Here is a 16324-nt window from a genome sequence, read left to right as displayed (position 1 = left end):
GGTCAAGCCTTTGATCTGCCCTGACTGTCCTTCAGAAGGTGCTGGACAGCGACTTTCTTTAACTGCTACAGTCTATGTGTGCTGAATGTTTCCCCACAGCACAGCTTGCTTATTTTGAGGTACAGCACGGGTAACAGACTCTTCCGGCCCAACAAGCTCGCACCACCTAATTACACCATGTGATCGATTAACCTACTGAACCTCACTTCTTTGGGATGTGGGAGGAAACCGGAGCACCTGGAGGAAGCCCATTCAGTCATGTGAAGAACGTACAAACTCCTTACAATGGCGGAATTGAACCTGAGTTACTGGCACTGCAATAGCATTATGCTACTGTTGTATAATGGATTCTAATATTTCATGGAATTGTGGGACATTGCACTGTGAAGTGAGACAATTCAAGCCACTGCATCCACGCCAGCTTCCCGCCAGAAGAACTCCCTAGTTCCACTCACTTCATTGTAGCCTTGCAAAAAAAATTTATCCACACTAATTTAGCCAGTTCCCTCAAGGCCACAAAAGAAAATGCCTGCAGTACATCCGTATTGATCCAGCTATAACGAAAGGTCAGCAGGCTGAGAAGATCTGTGACTTGGAAGTGGACAAAGTCAATGGCACTCCCATGAGGTTGTTCCCAGTGTCCTTCTAATAGATTTTGTGAGAACCTGGTGAAAAAAATTGCCAGTAAGCTGCTGCAATGATTTTTGCATAATTGCAGAAACTATTCATTCCAGTATCTTGGACTTATATTTTACATAGAAAACTGCAAGAAAAGCAAAAAGACATTAGAAACTCCAGTTTGTGAAAAGCTTTGAAGATTTGGGGAAAGGCACGGTCAAGAGTGGAATTTGCAGACAATTATCAGGCATGGGCACTACAAGTGATATGAAAGCAGTGCAGAGACATAAAGAGTTAAATACAGGTACCAACACCTCAGTAGTGGAAGGAGTGGCCCAATAAATCTGAATCAGGTTTATTATCACTGAAACACTTGAAATTTGCTGTTTTGCAGCAGTAGCACAAAGCAATACATAAGAAAAAAACTAAAATTAGAATAAGAAATATAAAAATAATAATTATCACCATTATGTGCCTTGTCTTAAGACATGGGTGATCATTGTCTTCCATCTACCTTTAATCTAAAGACCGTTTTCGAACAGTTCTTATTCTTTTCTCTATCCAATGCCATGATTGTCCTTGGCAAACTTTTCCACAACAGTGGTTTGTCATTTTTGTCTTCTTCTGGGCAGTGTCTTTACAAGACGGGTGACCCCAGCCATTATCAATACTCTTCAGAGATTGTCTGCTGGTATCAGTCGTCACATACCCAGGGCTTGTGATATCCATCAGCTGCTCATACAACCATTCACAACCTGCTCCCTGAATGCCTTCTCTATTCTACGTGGTAGAAAAGGTAGAGCAAATTACTTTGGCACCTCCAAAATGCCCCCGACTACACTACTATGATCTTTAGCATTTTGAGCTCTCATTTCTGGAGCAAGACAAACCCACAGCCCTCTGATACACAGAAATGTGTAAAAGTCTTAAGCACCCAAGCTATATATATGTGCCTAAGACTTTTGCACAGTAGAATAATACCAACAACTTGAGCTTCTTATTGTGTAGTTATCCCTTGAAATAAATTTATTATACAATTGACTCATCAGGATGAAAGGTTAGATTAGCTTCATTTGCCACATGTACATTGAAATATTGAAACTTACAGTGAAATGTGTCATCTGCATTAATGACCAACATGGTCTAGGTATGCGCTGGGGGTAGCCCGCAAGCATTAGCATGCTTGCAGCACCAAACCAGCATGCACACAACTTAATAACACATACTAAATTCTACCTCTTTAGAACATGGGAGGAAAATGGAGCACTTGGAGGAAACCCATGTAGAGGATTCATGGGAAGTACATACAAAATCTTTCCAGACAATGGTAGGAATTGAACCCAGATCACTGCCTTGATTTGCCTTTGCTTTATGAAACTAGAAGAAACAATCCATACAGTTAGCCAAAAGTATTAAGTGAAACCCTGGTAAGTCTATCTTCACTTAATAAACAGATGCTCCAAAATACATACCTCTCGAGATTGCCCATTAGCCTAAAGACCCATTGAAAGAAACCACAGACTATTGGTATAATTGATTGATGACATAGTTTGTTATTGGAAACAGACCTTCAATATAAACATTACCATTACAATTGCATCATATGTTTTGAAGGCAGAGATGTTAAAAAGGAAGGATGAAAAAAAGTGTCACGGATGTTGTTACAAGATCAGAATCAATTCAATAGATAGTCAGATCAATGGCCTTTGTTGAACTGCTGTGTATTTTGGAGCAAGATATCAGTTGAGTGGATTGTGATCTTTATTGATGCGGATGCAATTAAGTGTTGCTACATTAAGGCATTTACAGTATGTGCAAAAGTCTTAGGCACTGGAGAGTTTTTACATGGTTTCAGATAGTTGTGTATTTTTTAAATGGTTTCAATGATTGGGTACAAATGCAGACAGTGCAAAGAATTAAATTGTACCACAAATGGAAAATTCAAAACAGGGTGAAGAATGCAGGAATGAAAGTTCTGTATTTAAATGCTGGTAGTATTTGGAATAAGGTAGATGAACTTGTGGCACAATTAGAGATTGGTTGGTATGACGTTTTGGGCATCATTGAGTTGTAGCTGAAAGTAAGTCATAGTATGGAGCTTAATATCAAAGGATAGACTTTGTATTGAAAGGACAGGCAGGAAGGCATAGGCAGTGGTGTGGCTTTGTTGGTAAGAGATGGAATTACATCTTTAGAAAGAGGTCACTTAGGGTCAGAGAATATTAAATCTTTGCAGGTCGAGTTAAGAAAGTGCAAGGGTTAAAAAGCATTATAGAAATCATGTATAGATCTCCTAATAGTAACCAAGATGTTAGGGGTTGAGATTAAAAAGGGAGCTGGAAAAGGTATGTAATAAGGGTAATTTCACAATTGTAATGGGGGACTTCAATATGCAAGGGGATATCCCTTATACTCCTGTGGTATGGCCTCCATAGAGCCCTGATCTCAAATTCATGCATCAGTGCGCTGTCTGGAATTACCTGGAGACACAGAAGCAAGAGAGGCAGTCCAAGTCTATGCAACAACTGTAGCAGGTTCTTCAAGATTCTTGGAACAACCTACTAACTGATAACTTTTCTTATAAAATAGCATGACAGAGCACCTAAGAAAACTGATGCAGTTTCAAATGAAAGGGTGGCCACACCAAATATTGATTTGATTTAGATTTTACTGTTTTTTGCTCTTTTGTTGATATTTAGAAACTTCTCATTTCATTATTTTTGAAAGCATCTTCACTTTACAAAATTTGTTTACATGTGCCAAAGACTTTTGCACAGTACTGTATTCTTGAAAATCTAATCCTGAGCAGCTAAAGGTTCAAAACAGACCAACCACAACATAACTGAGTAGCAGATCTTTCCCAGTGCCTAATGTACCTATCACTATGCTTCTATGTACCTGTGACCTTTGAAATTTACTCCTAATGGGCAACCCTGCAGTGCAAAAGTGTGTTGAAGCAACAAGACCCAATGTTTGGTTGATGATTTAGACACTGGGCCAGATTGAAAATGTTAGGGTATCGGGACCCGATCAAGGATAGGGGCAGTTCAGCTTGCTGCTTTCGCTCTGCACTAAATTAATGGTCTGAGGATAAACTCTCTTTGTGGACTTCAGTTCAGAGTGCGATTTGCTTGTGTTTATTGTTTGCATGATCAGTTTCACTTCTCTCTTTACAGATTGGGTGTTTCACTTTTTTGGGGGTTTCTTTGTTTCATGGCTGCTTATTAGGAGAAGAAGCTCAAGGTTGTACATTGTATACATGCTTTGATAGTTAATGGACTTTGAACTTTGAACTTTGAGAAAAAAGAACATTGACTAGAAAGGTAGCCACAGATGCTGTCCGATTATCTGAGAACTTCCAGCTACCACAGTTTTAATTCAGATATATGGAATTTGCAGTATTTTGTTGCAGGTGCTCCCCCTCCCCCTAGCTACAAAACAGATGAATAATTTTTTTCTTTTCATGTAATTATAATACAGCTATATATCTTAATTTGCATGCTGTTATTTTAATGCACTAACATATTATTATGATTTCATTGATACAAAGACAATTTTTTTGTCTTCATTTCCTGCAGGAAGCCAGTATTTAGTTCCTCTACAAGAAGTGAAGATGAGCTGCCTTCTTGAAATGCAGTCTTTCTAAGGTAAGATTAACTTTATTTGTCACATGTTCATCAAAACATACAGTGAAATGCACCATTAGCATCATCTTTTTTTTTAAACTATGTGCTAGGTGTAGCTTTCAAGCGTTGCCTCCTTCTGGCACCAACATAGCATGTCCACAACTCACAAATCTAAACCTATACCTTTTTGCAATGTGGGAAGAAACTCATGAGCACACCTGGAGAATGTACAAACCCCTTATCGACAGGGTCAGGAATCGAACCCTTAGCAGTGATCACCTGTGCTGTAAAGTGATTGCACTAACCACTACACTACACTGCAGCCCCTGTAAAAGCTGTTTTCACAGGATTGTTGGTTAGGGAACTACAGGATTTTTATCAGTGGTTCCAAAAATCTTTTATTACCTTCCCCATGGCTGGTAGACCACATCTCCAGTGCCCCCTCTCCCTTCCTGGCCGTTATGTAAAAACTATAAAGAATTTTGATTTACCATGCACAGTGAAAGAAAGCAGGAACTGCAAATTCAAAGCAATGATAAATAATTGGAAACCTTATTCAAATCCACTTAAAGCTACAAATAAATTATTTCTTTGTTTAATTACAGTAAAAATAATTTTATCAACAAGTTTAGAGTGTACATTGGTAGTCTAAATATTCATTATTTCATCGCTTTTTCACCTTTGAATGAGATAGATGGGCTTAGTGCAGTGATATCAACTTCTCAGCATCAGGCTGATTGTCACTCAGGAGGAGTCTCAGATCCCCATGTTCAGTAATTTGCAGTCTATTTCATAGCTTTGAAGGAAATTTTGGGACTACGCTGAAACTGCTCCCTGCCATTCAGACTGAATGCTTTATATAGTGCATTGATCACATTCAAAGATTTCTTTCTGCAACCAAAAGTCTTGAAATAACTTCAACTCAAAGTCATTTTGTAGCAAGATCAGTTCTTTCTGCATCCTTCGTTAATTCCTTATAACAAGTGATCAGGAATGACTTTATTACCTAATTTGGAATCTGGATCGAAAGAAGATTCTGAAAATCTCTGACTTTTCTTTATACAGCTAACTCAGGTGAGTACAGTACACTCGAAGATCATCATCTGGTATTCTTACTTTTTCTTTCAACTCAGAGAGGCTTGCAAATTGGGAAACGTTGTGACACCCAATATTGCATTTAAAGAGGGCCAACTTGGACAGATATGTGGAATTGACTGATTTGATTTTTATAAGATTCACATCATTTCCTTGCAATTGTAGATTGATTTAGACCATATGACATAGGAATAGAATTAGGCCATTTTCCCCCTCCTCAGCCCCACTTTTCGGCCTTCTCCCTGTAACCTTTGATGCCATGGACAATCAAGAACATCAGTCTCTTCCTTAAATGCACCCAAAAACCTGATTTCCAAAGTTATCTGAGGTAACAAATTCAACAAATTCACCACCTCTGGCTAAAGACATTTCTCTGCACTTCCGTTTTAAATGGACACTCCTCCATCCTGAGGCTGTTGGCTCTTGTCCTAGACTCCCCCACCATGGGAAACATCCTTTCCACATCTTCTCTGACTAGAACTTTCAACATTTGAATGGTTTCAGTAAGATTCTTCTAAATTCTAAATTCCAATGAGTACAGGCCCAAAGCCATCAAATATTCCTCATATGATAACCTTTTCATTCCCAGAAGTATCCTTGTGAAACTCTATTGAATCCTCTTCAATGCCAGCACATCTTTTCTTAGATAGGGAGTCCAAAATTTTTCAAAAAATACGCAAGGTGAGGCCTTGCCAGTGCCTTAGAAAGCCTCAGCATTACACCCCTGCTCTTGAAATGAATGCACTTACCTTCCTCATCACCGACTCAACCTGCAAGTTAACCTTTAGGGTGTTCTGCACAAGGACTCCCAAGTCCCTCTGCATTTCAGATTTTTGGATTTTCATCCCATTTAGAAAATAGTTTGCACATTTATTTCTTCCACCAAAGTGCAACAATGCATTTTCCAACATTGTATTTAATTTACCACTTTCTTGCTTATTCTCCTAATCTGTCTAAATCCTTCTGCAGATTTCCCATTTCCTCAACACTATCTGCCCCTCCACCAATCTTTGTATCATCTGCAAACCTGTCAACAAATCCATCTATTCCATCATCTGAACCATTGATATAGAGCATAAAAAGAAGCGGTCCCAACACAGACCCCTGTCTAAAGGCCTTCTGAAAGTCCAAATTTACAAAATGCACTGCATCCCTTTTATCTATCCTATTTTTGTAATCTCCTCAAAGAATTCCAATAGGTTCATCAGACAAGGTTCCCTTCAGGAAACCATGCTGACTTTTTCCTATCTTGTCCAGTGTCACTAAATATTCCATAACCTTATCCTTAACAATTGATTCCAACATCTTCCCAACCACTGAGGTCAGGCTAACTGGTCTATAATTTCCTTTCTGCTGCTTCCCTCCTTTCTTAAAGAGCAGAATGGCATTTTCAATTTTTCAGTCCTCTGGAACCATGCCAGAGTCCAATGATTCTTGAAAGATCATTACTAATACCTCCACAATCTCTACCGTTACCTCTTTCAGAACACTTAGGTGCAGTTCATCTGGTCCAGGTGACTTATATACCCTCAGGTCTTTCAGGTTATTGAGCATCTTCTCTCTTGTAATAGGAACTGCACCCACTCCTCTTCCCTCACACCCTTCAACACCTGGCACACTGCTAGTGTCTTCCACAGTGAGGACTGATACAAAATACATTTAGTTCATCTGCCAACTCCTTCTGCCCTGTTATTATTTCTCTGGCCTCATTTTTTAATGGTCATACATCCACTTTCATCTCTCTTTTATTTTTTATATACTTGAAAAAAACTTTTTCTATCCACTGTGATACTGTTTGCTAGCTTGCTTTCATATTTCATCTTTTCCCTCCTAATGATTCTTTAGTTGCTTTCTGCAGGTTTTTGAGAACATCCCAATCCTCTATCTTCCCCCTAATTTTTGCTTTGTTGTATGTACTCTCTTTTGCTTTTACATCAGCTTTGACTTCCCTCGTCAGCCATGGTTGTACTATAATGCCCATTGTTTTTTGGAATACATCTATCCTGCACCTTCCTAATTTTTCCCAGAAACTCAAACCATTGTTGGTCTGCTGTCATCCTTGCCAACATCTCCTCACAATTTACTTAGCCATTTTCTCTCTCATACCACTGTAATTTCCTTTACTCAGCCTTCCTTATCCATGGGTTCCACATGCACGGATTCAACCAACTGCGGATCGTGAAAACCCGGAAGTTCTCGCTCCAGCACCCGTTGTTTGAGCATGTACAGTCTACTTTTTCTTGACATTATTCCCTAAACAATACAGTATAACAACTATTTACATAGCATTTACATTGTATTAGATATTATAAGTAATCTAGAAATGATTTTAAAGTCCCCGGGTTATGAATGAGTTCCTTTCCTGAGTCCATCTTTAAGTCAGAACAAGTTGATCTGATATTATTTAGCATCAGTTAGTCAAATGTTTGTCTTAGTATATAGTGTATATTTTACCTTTCTATGCATATAAAACACTTAAGAAACATATGTATTTCAATAATTAAACCACTGTGTTACTTAGTAATAATTGTAGCTTTCATTGGGGCAGGGCCTTTCACATGTTCCATTAAAATTGTTCCAATCATTGACTGACTGTCCTAAAGACCACCACACCGAGACAGGTTAAAGAAGGGACTTGAGCATCTGCAGTTTTTGCTATCGGGGAGGGGCGTCCTGGAACCAATCCCCAGCAGATAAGGAGGGCCGATAAAGATAAGTCAGCTATATTTGACTTTACTTTCTCCCTATCAAATTTCGAGTTGAACTCAGTCATATTGTGATCACTAGCTCCTAAATGTTCCTTTACCTTAAGCTTCCTAATTGCCTCTGATTCGTTACATAATACCCAATCCAATATAGCTGATCCCCAGTAGACTAAATGACAAACTGCCATCTCATAGGCATTCAACAAATTCACTCTCTTGGGATCCATTACCAATTTGATCTCCCATGACTATCATACGTTACCCTTTTCTATTTCCTGATGTAATCTGAAGTCCACATTCCATCTACTGTTTGGAGGCCTGTATTTAACTGCCATCAGGGTCCTTTTACTCTTGCATTTCCTTAACTCAACCTGCAAGGATTCAACATCTTCTGATCCTATGATTCGATGACATTCTTTGCCAGAAGAGTCATGCCAACCCCTCTGCCTACCTTCCTAGCCCTCTGAAGCAATGTGTAACCATGGGCATTCAGCTACCAACTACAAACGTCCATCAGCCATGGTTCAGTGGTGGCCATATCATCATACCTGACAATCTGTAATAGTGCAACAAGATCATCCACCTTATTTCTATACTCTGAGAAGTAACACTTTATTTGCTGCCCTTTTTTATTCTGCATCCTTAATGCACTGATACTCACTCTGCTGGCTGCAATTCTGTCCTGTCATTTGTTTGCCCTTCTTGACAGTTTGACTACATACTTTTTTACCATCAATCCTATTTTAAGTCCCTTCACTCCGGTTCCAATCTCCCTGCCAAATTAGTTTAAAACCTCCCCAAAGGTTCTAACAAATCTGCTTGCGAGAATATTGCTCCCCACTTGGGTTCAGGTGTAACCTATCCCTTTTGAACAGGTCATGCCTTCCCCAGAAGAAATCCCAATGATCCAAGAACTCGAAGATCTGCCCCTTGCACCACCTTCTCAGCCATGCATTTATCTGCCAAATCATCATGTTTCTACCCTCACTGGCATGTGGTACATGTAGCAATCCAGAAGTTACGACCCTGGAGGTGCTGCTTCTCAGCCTTCTGCCTAGCTTTCTAAATTTCCTCTTCAGGACCTCATAACTTTACCTTCCTGTGTCATTGGTACCAATATGTAGCAAGACATCTGGCTGCTCTCTATCCTTCTACAAAATGCTGTGGATGTGATCGGAGACACCCCTGACCCTGGCACCTGGAAGGCAACATACCATCTGAATGACAAACAAGAGAAAATCTGTGGGTGCTGGAAATCCAAGCAACACACACAGAATGCTGGAGGAACCCAGCAAGCCAGGCGACAGAGTACAGTCAGTGTTTTGGCCCAAGGCCCTTCAACAGAACTATCTGGGTGTCCTGTTCTGTTCACGGAATCTTCTAGTTGTTCCTCTGACTGCTGATGTCCCTAGCACTATTGCTCCCTCTTCTCCCTCTTTCCCTCATGCATCATGGACCATGTTCAGTGCCATTTCATTAAACTGTGAATGATTCTGACAAATAGGCAACGTCACGCTTAGTATTCTTGAGCTGATTACTGAATGAAGCAATGAGTCTTCAAACAATTTTATCAAAGTTTCAAAAAGCTCATAAAAAAGTCTCAGGCAGTTTCCTTTTGAGAAACATCTGAATTCTGAGTCCAACAGCAACCATTCAAACTCGTCATCATTCTCAACAGAAAGCTCTCAAAATAGTCGAGAATTGAGAGCTTGGAACCTGATTTTACTTACTGCTGTGATCACAGTATTTAATGATTTGTGCAACTCATCACTTCGTATTTTTGCAAAAAGATGTATGTGAAGTGCACAGTAAATATGTTAGGTACAACTTTTTTCAAGGAAGTAATAACCCTACAGTGACATTGATGGTGCCTGAATGTTGCACAGGCAAGAACGTTGATGTACAGAATATCCTTCTCTTTGAAATATTACTCAACAACCTGAAATATTAATTCCCCATTTGTATCTGTTTCTAGTCTCCTTGCAAACAACTCTTAAACTATGCTTTCATCTTTTATGAAGCAAACATAACCAAGATGCAAAGAGTTGACAAAGTTGATTTATCCAACTACAGAGCAAATTCAGTTGTCCTAAATATATTGCTGTTGCATGGAATGGGCGAACCCAACCGCAGGACACTGGCACGGAGATGGAGTTAAGTTGCAGACGAGGGCGTGAGCGTGGCTGGAGCTTGGCATGAAGCGTTGCTGGAGTTGAACGGCAAACGGAAAGGCAGGTGGCAAGCAACACTTATCTTGACATGGAGAGACAGAGTCACACAGGTAAACCTCGGTACTGAAGTAAAAAAATACACAATCCTAAGCGGCCGAGAACGTAGAATGACCACACTGGCTAAAACAACAATCTGGCGATGAGTGGATGCAAAGCCGGGAAGTTTACGCTGCAGGGTTATACAAGGATCAGGTGTGCCGCAATCAAAGGGAATTAGGAGAATGTGGGGAATTAATGGTCGGGACTGTGACAGTACCACCCACCCCCCCAACGGGAGCCTCCAGGCGAACCACCAGGCTTGCCCGGATTGTCGCGATGGAAATCTCGGATGAGTGAAGGGTCTAAGATGAAGGAGTAGGGGATCAAGGTTCACTCTTCAGGACCGTATCCCTCCCAATCAACAAGGTACTGCAGACTCCTGCCTCAGCGGCGCACATCCAGTATTCGCCGGACGGTGTAAGCTGGTTAATCATCGATGACTCGGGCGGGTGGAGGGGGTTCAGCAGGAGGGCACAAAGGGCTGGCAGTCTTAGGTTTCAGTTGGGAGACGTGGAACGTGGGATGAATGTGCATGGATCTGGGTAGTTTGAGTTTGACCACTGAGGGTTTAATGATGTTCTTGATTTCGAATGGTCCAATGTAACAAGGGGAGAGTTTCTTGGATTCGGTTTTGAGGGGGATGTCTTTTGAAGAGAGCCAAACCTTCTGACCAGGCTGATAGTTGGGTGTTGGAATCCGGTGGCGATTGGCGATACTCCGGTTGTGGTCAGCAGAGTGGAGCAGGGCTGAGTGTGCGTACTTCCAGACCTTGCAGCACTGGCGGGGATGGGCCTGAATTGAAGGCACAGCGATGTTGTCTTCATGGGCAGGAAACAGAGGGGTTTGATAGCCTGGGGAGCACTTGAAAGGAAACATTCCAGTGGCAGTGCTGACCAGGGCGTTGTGGACATACTCCACCCAAGGGAGATGGGTGCTCTAGGCTGACGGGTTACTGGTGGAAATGCAGCACAATGCTGCTTCCAAATCCCGATTTGCTTGCTCTGTTTGGTCATTAGTTTGTGGATGGAAACCGGAAGACAGACTTACTGAAGCTCTGAGGGCTTGACAGAAGGATCTCCAGACTTGGGAGATGAATCGGGGTCCCCGGTCAGGAACAATGTCAGAGGGAATTCCATGAAAATGGAAGAAGTGATGGACAAGGAGGACAGCTGTTTCACGGGCTGTAAGGAGTTTGGGAAGGGCTATGAAGTGCGTGGCTTTGGAGAAATGGTCCACCATGGTGATTACAGCTGTGTTACCATGTGAAGGGGGTAGTCCAGTGATGAAATCCAGAGCAACATGGGACCAAGGGAGATGGTAGGGGATGAAGCAACCCAGCAGGTGGCTGATGGGAGGCTGTTCCAGGAGCACGCACGGTACAGGCAGAGACGAAGGAGCGAGTGTCAGCATCCATGTGGGCCACCAGAAATGTCGCTTCAGAAGGGGCAGAGTTTCATCAATTCCAGGATGGCAGGCGAATCAGGAAGTATACCCCCACTGGAGAACCTGAGAATGGACAGAGTCAGGCACGAAGAGACAATTGCTGGTGGTGGGGGGGGGGGGGGGGGAGATCCATCGCCCAGGTCAGGTTGAGTCCGTTGGTCCTCTTTGACTATGGATTCAATCTCCCAGGTGAGGGCAGCCACAACACAGGATGGTGGAAGGATGGTATCAGGATTGGAAGAGCCCTCCTCAGTGATGTTTTGATGAGAGAGAGCATCTGACTTCATGTTCTTGGAACCAGGACAATATATGAGGGTGAAATTGAAATGGCCAAAAAAATAGTGTCCAACGGGCTGGGTGGGAGTTAAGGCATTTAGCTGTTTGGATGTATTCCAGGTTATTATGGTCTGTCCAGACGATGAATGGGTGTTCTGCTCCCTCCAGCCAGTGCCTCTACTCCTCCAAGGCGAGTTTGACGGCCAGCGACTCCCGGTTCCCAACGTCATAGTTCCGTTCAGCAGGGGATAGACAGTGAGAGAAGAAGGCGCAGGGACAGGGCATTGAGAGAGGACCGCTCCCACCCCAGAGTCGGAGGCATCTACCTCCACAATGAACTGGCGAGAGAGGTCAGGTTGGACCAGGATGGGAGCAGAGGTGAAACGCCTCTTCATCTCCAAGAAGGCTGAGTCCGCTTCGGGGGTCCAGTGGAAGGGGGTCGCAGGAGAGATGAGTTGAGTAAGGGGTTCTGCCACCTGGCTTCATCCCTGATGAAGCGACAGTAAAAGTTGTCAAACCCCAGAAATCGCTGGAGTTGTTTAAGCGTCGTGGGTTTGGACCACTCTGCTGCCGCCCAGATCTTTACGGCATCTGCCCTCACCTGCCTGCTCTCAATGATCTACCCCAGGAAAGTGATGGAACAGGCATGGAACTTGCACTTCTCAGCCTTGACTTCATAGTCAAAGAGGACCAACGGACTCAACCTGACCTGGGCGATGGATCTCCCCCCGCCCCCCCCACCACCAGCAATTGTCTCTTGAAGGACCTGGCGGACATGCTGGCTGTGTTCCTGGAGATTATGGGAGAAGGTTGTTTCCAAATAAATGAAAACAAATGGTTAATAAAATCCCTAAGGATGTCATTGACTATAGACTGGAACATCGCAGGAGTGTTTGTCAGGCTGAAAGGCATCACCAGGTATTCAAAATGACTGGGTGTTGGGGGTGTTAAAAGCTGTCTTCCATTCATCTCCCTCCCTTATCCTGACCAGGTGATAGGCAACCGCAAGTCCAATTTAGGAAAAACTGTGGCTCCATGAAGGGGCTCGAATGCAGGAGATACTTATTTTTTATGGTCATGTTGTTCAGGCCACGGTAGTCGATGCATGGGCACAGAGAGCTGTCTTTCTTCCACACAAAGAAGCAACCTGCGTCTACAGGGGAAGATGAGGATTGGATAATGCTAGCCGCGAGAGAGTCATTTACGTACGTCGCCATAGCTTCTCTTTCTGGTCGGGACAGGCTATACAGCCGACTGGTGGGTAATGAGGCTCCAAGGAGAAGGTCAATTGCACAATCGTAAGGGTGATGTGGAGGCAGAGCAAGGGCCTGTTGCTTGCTAAACACTTCTCCCAAATCGTGATACTCTACGGAAACCGTGGACAAGTCAGGGTGCTCAGAAGCGGACGAGGTCACAGTGACTTCTACTGGAGGAAGGGCTAATTGCAGAGAAGAGGAATGGCAGAACGAGCTCCAGCTGATTAACTTCGCGGTGGGCCAGTCGATGTGGGGGTTATGATGGCTAAATCGGGGAGGCCGAGGACTATAGGGGCTTGAGGAGAGGAAATTAAATTGAATCGTACCTGTTCCCGATGGTTTCCTGAGAGAAGGAGAAGCAGGGGTTCTGTGTGGTGCATGACTCAGGCCAGGAGTCGACCGTCTAGTGCCCGGGTGTCCTGGGGTGTAAACATTGGCTCAGGAAGAACTGCAGCTTGAAAGGCTAAGTTTTCATACAAGAAGATTCCTTCTGCGCCACAGTGCACTAGTGCTATCATGGGCAAGGACTGTTGGCTGTAACACAGAGTGGCTTGAAGCTGCACCCGGGATCGGGGTTACGGAAGGGAATGTTGTCTGGCTCACCAGGGTACCCCTGCTACTGGTGAGCCTTCCCTTTGGGCCGAAGATGACAGGTGGCAAGGAAGAGGCCAAACTGGCTGCAATATAGACACCCGATCTCATTCTCCAGAGTCATTCAGCGGGAGAAAGGCGGTTCCATCCCAGCTGCATGGGTTCCTCTCCCGTGGCGGTAGAAACGGCCGGGCTGGGAGCTACTCGGGGTCCAGAAGGAGGGGAGAGGCTTGTTCTGGTGGGAGGTGGAAATGAGTGTCGAGAAGTGGCCAAAGATGGTGGACGACCAGTTCTTTCTCTATGGCATTCTTGGAGACGATTGTCTAACCTGGTGGCTAGGGAGATCAGGGAATCCAGGCTGTTGGTGTTGTCTCTTGCCGCCAACTCGTCTCTCACCACGTCGCTGAGACCATTCTGAAATACCCCTTGCGGTGATTCATCGTTCCACCCCGAGTCAGCCGCTAACGTCCCGAACTCCACGGAATATTCAGCAACACTGCGGGAGCCCTGGTGGGGAATGAGTAGACACTTGGCGGCATCTTTACCATGGATGGGGTGGTCAAAGGTCTTTCTCATCTCCACGATAAAAGTGGCAAAAGAAGAGCAGATATCTGGTAAGCTACTGTGGCCCACACTAATGCACTTCCCCTCAGCAACGCCATGATATAAGCAATCTTTGACTTATCTGTGGAGTGAGTTTGATGACTGTTGTTCAAACACCAGGGAGCACTGAAGGAGGAAATCTTGGCACTTCCCCAGATCTCCAGTGTAGTGGTCCGGCTCCGGTATGTGCTGCTCTCTGGGCGGGGGTGTTGGTGACGAGTTGGGGGTTGCTGCTACAGGCTGTCTGGGCTGGCTAGGCTGGGTTCCAGGAGTGGGTTGAGCGACACGAGTGGAGACACGGTCCACCTGGTTACCAATCTGCCTGTTGTGAGCAGACAGGGAATGGAGGTTCTCCATGACCTCCCAGAGGAGTTGGGCGTGCTGTCCCAGTAGAGTGCCCTGGCTGGCGAGGGCTTGTTGAAAGGTATCTGCCGCGTCCATGGTGGCCAGGTCGTCCTGTTGCACAGTACACAGGCCACTGGCACGGAGATAGTGTGTGGTAAACTATGTTTAACTGTCTGGACACCCCCCTCTGCTGACTGCTCCTGTGGCTCCTCCCACAGACCCCTGTATAAAGACTATTCGAGACACTGCTCCCCCCTCAGTCTCTCAGATGCTGTGCTCCATTTTACTGCTAATAAAAGCCTATTGTTTGCCTCCCGTCTCCGAGAGTTATTGATGGTGCATCAATTTTATTAGCAGCAATTTTAAAACATGGAGAGCATTTTACGACCCGACAGATTGGATACTGACCCTCAATCTCCAGAATCCAACATCGCTTTTGAACTCTGGCTTGCATGCTTCCAATTGTACCTGGAGGAGATTTGTGTGACCAACCCTGCCATGATGCACAGAGTTCTCCTCTCCAGGGTCAGTCTGCGGGTCTCCTCCCTGATCAGGGACCTGCCGACCTACCAAGGGGCTCTGGACGCCCTCAGAAGACAATACCAGCGGCCGGTGAACACCGTCTATGCAAGACATCGCTTAGCGACACGACGGCAGCGGGCCAAAGATTCGAGCGCTGAGTTTGTCCGGGCCCTACAGACACTCGTGCGGGCCTGCGACTGCAGGAGGCTGATGGCGGAACAGTATGTGGAGCTGCTAGTAAGAGACGCCTTCGTTACGGGGATCAGGTCAGTGTACGTGCGCCAGTGGCTGACAGAACATGCCGATCTTACATTTCATTTGGCGATCGAGCTGGCCAACACGCTGGAGGATGCTCTGCACAATGCTAATGCTGTCCAGGCATGCGATCTCCCGCCGGCCCCATGGACGCTGCAGACCCCACAACCCGCCGGCGAATCGACCTCGGCTGCTGCCAGTCACGAGTCCGTGAAATCCCTGCAACCCGCCAGCGAGTTGACCATGGCCACTGCCAGTCGCAAGTCCGTGAAGTCCCCACAACCTGCCGGCAAATCGACCTCGGCTGCTGCCAGTCACGAGTCCGTGAAATCCCTGCAACCCGCCAGCGAGTTGACCATGGCCACTGCCAGTCGCAAGTCCGTGAAATCCCCGCAACCCGCCAGCGAGTTGACCATGGCCACTGCCAGTCACAAGTCCGCGCAGTGTTACTTCTGTGGACTCGAAAAGCATCCACAAAAACGCTGCCTGGCCTGAGAAGCTACCTGCTCCAGATGCAGAAAGAAGGGGCACTTCACCAAGGCCTGTAAGTCCAAACCACGAGCGGGGTCGAGCAGCACCGCGTGCAAGGCATGGGCGCAGCCATCTTTGTGGGTGCCACCTTGCCCCGCCTCCGACCCATGGGTGCCTACCAGGCACCAAGACGGCGATGCAACTCTGGCCTCTGTGACCCTCGACCAAAGCGCTCCACACCAGCTCGC

This window comes from Hypanus sabinus, chromosome 4 (assembly GCF_030144855.1).
Source record: "Hypanus sabinus isolate sHypSab1 chromosome 4, sHypSab1.hap1, whole genome shotgun sequence".
In the NCBI taxonomy this organism is placed as follows: domain Eukaryota; kingdom Metazoa; phylum Chordata; class Chondrichthyes; order Myliobatiformes; family Dasyatidae; genus Hypanus; species Hypanus sabinus.
This window is presented reverse-complemented; position numbering follows the sequence as displayed.